Here is a 6000-nt window from a genome sequence, read left to right on the forward strand (position 1 = left end):
GGAGACCCACTGGAGATGCGGGCAGTGTGGGAACACAGACGCAAGCTACCATTGACTTACAATGGAGAACGAAGAAGTTACAAAGTTACTGATTAGAGACACTTCCAGGTGGACTACCCTGAAACCCCTTTAAACTAGGACACTTGGATAGTCAATACCCACGGGAGCACCGGAGTACTTGAGTTACCTCACCCAGGGAAGCCGGGTGCATAGGTGTCTTTTCGTGTCGGGTTTCGTCGATGCTTTCAATGGAGACTTGCAAAAGAAGTGCTGCAGGCAGCCGAAGGAAGAGTGTCCGGGTAGATCCAAGGGTGGATCAAAGAACTGAAGAACCTGAAAGCAGAGGGGACAGAGTCTGGGTCACTAGCCAGTGACCAGGATGGAACCAGGATGGAACCAGGTGATGTCGCGATGCAAACAGGTGAAGAGGTGAAGCTTGTCTCTACAGCCACGAGGACCAGGAGGCATCGACGATGACCAGGAGCTGGAGTCAAGCTGTCCGACAAAGGCTCTAGTTGACTGCGGTGTCGGTATCCAGATTGGACCCAACAAGCCTTGGTAACTGCAACCCACGCAGGATGTGAAGACTCGCTTCAGTTCAGACCAGCAAGGTCTGAGGAGCTTCTCTTTTGGCAGGAAGCTGGAGCGAGCCAATAGCAACCAGGAAAGTGTTGGAAAATCAAAGGATCATCTTCAGGGGGCTCACTAGCCAATAGGCTAGCAACCGGGAAGACGTGTCAAGCTGAAATGTAGGAGCGGGCCCCACGCGGCACTCGTGGAGTGTGGAGGGCTGAACTCTGGTGCAGAGGCTGCTCGGGTATGGGGCTTCTCTTACCCCAATGCACAACTATGAGGGTGCCTCTGTCGTTGCACAATTAGCAAAGTGCAGGTAGTCCAGGATAACCGGTCCCACGTCTCTCGTGTCTGCCACGGGTCTCAGCTTTGCTGTGGATGTGGATCAAAGTCGGAGAAGTCAGGTAGTCCAGTTTTTTAGTTGCTGAGTTGTCGGGTTCCAGCTGGAGCATCGACAAAGCAAACTGGCAAGTTACTGGTGGTGCCTGTTTGAACAGGGTACAAGGAGGAAGGGGTCCCAGTGTGGACAGAAAGCAATTTACACAATTCAATGAATTAATCAAAACACAACCGTTAGATCCACAGAGTTTTATTCACTGAGGGATCAAATGTAATGAATACACATAGCGAACAATCAACTGTATTCAAGGTTATACAGTGCCCCAGGAAGGGAGGAAGGAAGTGATAAAGGTGAGGATAAGGTAGTGGTGGGATTGTGTGACAGTAAAATCAAACATTTGAAAATACGTATGGCTGTAATTCATATAGCAGCAACGGCCAAAATAATAATGGCGACCATTATTTAGAGAGGCATAATTCACAAGGAATAATTAATCTACACAGTTCTGGCGTGAAGTTGCCACAAGAAGAACAACAGTCGACGTTTCGACCCTCTTATCAGTGCAGGAAATAAATATATCCTTGCTGGGGGGTCTTCATCAGGACCAAAGGAATGGGGCAGGTAACCTAATGCAAATAAGTAGAATAGACTGGAGTTAGAGGGGTACAATTCCTGCCTCTTGGGTTATCACATCGGTAGTATTATAAAGCTATTAATGAGCAACCTAGTTCAGACTAATAGTAGAATAAAGTCTATAGACATGGGAGTATTGGCTAATAATTAGATAGAGTCTCTAAGCATGGGAGTATTTAGACAATTGGTATTACGTGAATTACATTAGTGTAGAACACGTCTTAAAATGAAAACTGTGTGAAGGAGGGACTCAAGCATCAAGATCTGAAACGTGGCACGAATGTTGGCAGTGAGGCCGTGCACACGAGAGACGTGTTGGATTGTCTGAGACAAATTAGCTATAAGCATATGGACGTTAGGTTCCGAATGCCCTGGGGGAGTCTAAGACATAGTATAGTGCATGCTATTCCAAACGTCATATCATGATGGTGAATATGATAGAAGGAAACATACCACAGGGTTAGAAGTCCTCCATGCGGTCAATGATTAAGTATGGCGGCGTCAAAGCTCGGGCTGCACCTAAACAATAATAATCATGGACTAAATAAGGATCTATACGGGGGAAAGCTAATACATTGCGATACGGTAATGTTCATGTCAAGAACACAAGAAAGAGGCTTACCGATCGCTGTCCAAGGCACTCGCTCGGTGCTAGACAATTTTAGGGCATCATGGGAGATAAATCCGCTGTTTGTCTGGTGGGTCAAATAAGGGAGACGGAATGAAGCGTAAGGCATTAAACAAAATAATGGATGGTGACAGACCGGGAGGGAAAAGTACTCACTAAGGTCGATTTAATCGGAGCGCTCCGTCATGGGGTATGTAACGCGAGCTCGATTTCCTGGATATTGAAGTAACCATAGTGACGTTGTCACGTGGTGACCCAGCGAGCAATGGAGCCCGAAGACAGACTATATTTAGAAACAATATCTTAATCGCAAAGGTAACATTTGCTAACAAAATTTCAAAAACAGTTAAATGATCAATTATAAGAGCGTAGTTAGTGTTATAATGCTCTAGAATCACATAATCAGAGGAACAGTCTATCACATAGCCAGTGGAGGGTATTTTTGCATGGCGTACCTCTCTGACATGAGGGTAAAGCACATTGCGCGTACCAATATAGACGTTGTGACCAGATAGCATGTCAATTAAATAATCAATCATGATGTACATCATAGCCAAGAGGGTAGGGTCATACAGCTAATGTTTGAAAATTGAAATACAAATAGATTGAATTATAATATATTGGTAACCATGCCACCCCCCCAGGATCAAACAGAAAACAACCCATCGTAGACTTTCAGGGAGATGGGACTTAAACTTGAAATGGTCAAAAAATCTACATCGGCCAAACTCAGCAAAAAGTAAAAGCTTGTATTTTACAACATATGAGCCGGATCCGTTGTGAGGTCCTTGGTGCACCACTAGTGGACCATTTCAAGTTTAAGTCCCATCTCCCTGAAAGTCTACGATGGGTTGTCATTGAAAAGGCAACATTGGGACCACGAGGTGGAAATATTTCTGACATTCTCAACACCCGTGAACTTAAATGGATCTACTTCTTTGATTCAATTGCTACTGGCCTCAATGAACATGACAGTTCATTTTCCCAATTAGCTACTCTTCCATGAAGAAGTGTATCTCCATCATATTATGCCTTATTTTCTGTTTGATCCTGGGGGGGTGGCATGGTTACCAATATATTATAATTCAATCTATTTGTATTTCAATCTTCAAACATTAGCTGTATGACCCTACCCTCTTGGCTATGATGTACATCATGATTGATTATTTAATTGACATGCTATCTGGTCACAACGTCTATATTGGTACGCGCAATGTGCTTTACCCTCATGTCAGAGAGGTACGCCATGCAAAAATACCCTCCACTGGCTATGTGATAGACTGTTCCTCTGATTATGTGATTCTAGAGCATTATAACACTAACTACGCTCTTATAATTGATCATTTAACTGTTTTTGAAATTTTGTTAGCAAATGTTACCTTTGCGATTAAGATATTGTTTCTAAACATAGTCTGTCTTCGGGCTCCATTGCTCGCTGGGTCACCACGTGACAACGTCACTATGGTTACTTCAATATCCAGGAAATCGAGCTCGCGTTACATACCCCATGACGGAGCGCTCCGATTAAATCGACCTTAGTGAGTACTTTTCCCTCCCGGTCTGTCACCATCCATTATTTTGTTTAATGCCTTACGCTTCATTCCGTCTCCCTTATTTGACCCACCAGACAAACAGCGGATTTATCTCCCATGATGCCCTAAAATTGTCTAGCACCGAGCGAGTGCCTTGGACAGCGATCGGTAAGCCTCTTTCTTGTGTTCTTGACATGAACATTACCGTATCGCAATGTATTAGCTTTCCCCCGTATAGATCCTTATTTAGTCCATGATTATTATTGTTTAGGTGCAGCCCGACCTTTGACGCCGCCATACTTAATCATTGACCGCATGGAGGACTTCTAACCCTGTGGTATGTTTCCTTCTATCATATTCACCATCATGATATGACGTTTGGAATAGCATGCACTATACTATGTCTTAGACTCCCCCAGGGCATTCGGAACCTAACGTCCATATGCTTATAGCTAATTTGTCTCAGACAATCCAACACGTCTCTCGTGTGCACGGCCTCACTGCCAACATTCGTGCCACGTTTCAGATCTTGATGCTTGAGTCCCTCCTTCACACAGTTTTCATTTTAAGACGTGTTCTACACTAATGTAATTCACGTAATACCAATTGTCTAAATACTCCCATGCTTAGAGACTCTATCTAATTATTAGCCAATACTCCCATGTCTATAGACTTTATTCTACTATTAGTCTGAACTAGGTTGCTCATTAATAGCTTTATAATACTACCGATGTGATAACCCAAGAGGCAGGAATTGTACCCCTCTAACTCCAGTCTATTCTACTTATTTGCATTAGGTTACCTGCCCCATTCCTTTGGTCCTGATGAAGACCCCCCAGCAAGGATATATTTATTTCCTGCACTGATAAGAGGGTCGAAACGTCGACTGTTGTTCTTCTTGTGGCAACTTCACGCCAGAACTGTGTAGATTAATTATACCTTGTGAATTATGCCTCTCTAAATAATGGTCGCCATTATTATTTTGGCCGTTGCTGCTATATGAATTACAGCCATACGTATTTTCAAATGTTTGATTTTACTGTCACACAATCCCACCACTACCTTATCCTCACCTTTATCACTTCCTTCCTCCCTTCCTGGGGCACTGTATAACCTTGAATACAGTTGATTGTTCGCTATGTATATTCATTACATTTGATCCCTCAGTGAATAAAACTCTGTGGATCTAACGGTTGTGTTTTGATTAATTCATTGAATTGTGTAAATTGCTTTCTGTCCACACTGGGACCCCTTCCTCCTTGTACGTAATTAACCCAGGTCCCAGTGACTATGTTTGGGTAACCCACTTATATATAAACTGTTTGAACAGGGTGGTCACTCCTTGACCACAAGGGAGATGTCTTCAGTCTTCCAGTCGATATGGAACGTCGAAGGTCCAAGAGTTTTGTTTCAGAGTTTCTTTCCAGGATAATCTAATGTCTCTAGACACTGCTCCTAACTTTATACCAAATTAAGGAGCTGTATTACCTGCTAGGTCCCTCCTATTGGTGGACCCTGAGAGGGGGTGGTTACACCCCTTTCTCTTTGTCCAGTTTTGCACCAGAGCTGGGGCTGGAGTGCCCCAGCAACTGGTTTGAACCGGGCTATGCATGGAGCACCTTGTGTGCCCCAGGCAGTGTCTCATTTTGCAGCCCTCCCTGCCCCAATACACTAAAAGCCTGTCTGGGGAGGTGCTAGCACCTCCCAAGGCTGGAAACCTATAGTCCAGGCCTCCATGCTGGAGTTTCGTCCAGCAGCAGGAGGTCAGACTCGTGTCTGTGGCAGCATCATCCATTTTGTGACGCTTAGGCTCTGTTTAACTTTGACCGGGTAAAGCAGTAACTACATGTCTTCTCCCTCTAGAAGGGTGGAATGCTACCCCCGCCGCCATAATTGGCGGGGGGTAGTATTCCAAAGTGTTTGACACCTTACACGACATGTTTTGATAAAGCCAAACCAAAGTTAGCATTAACCGCGAGGATTATAATGCACTTAAGAGTATATGGTATGGCTATATCATAGAACAGCTATAAGGACATGGTTCCGAAAGCTGCAGAGGGTCTCAGCTCATGCTAGGGCACCCTCTCACATAAAACCAAGCTCTCTGCCTCCAGGATTGTTAAGGTCTGCCATAGGAATGACTTATAGGTATATATGTGTCTATATATAAGGGTAGATATAGGTATACTATATCTAAGCAAGGGGTGATTACACCACATTGTCCAAGCTGGGTGATCAGCCTGTGGTTTCAGTTTGGATGGCCAGCCAGGGGTGGCATAATACATGCTGCAGCC

Source organism: Lissotriton helveticus, chromosome 7 (assembly GCF_964261635.1).
Source record: "Lissotriton helveticus chromosome 7, aLisHel1.1, whole genome shotgun sequence".
Lineage (NCBI taxonomy): Eukaryota > Metazoa > Chordata > Amphibia > Caudata > Salamandridae > Lissotriton > Lissotriton helveticus.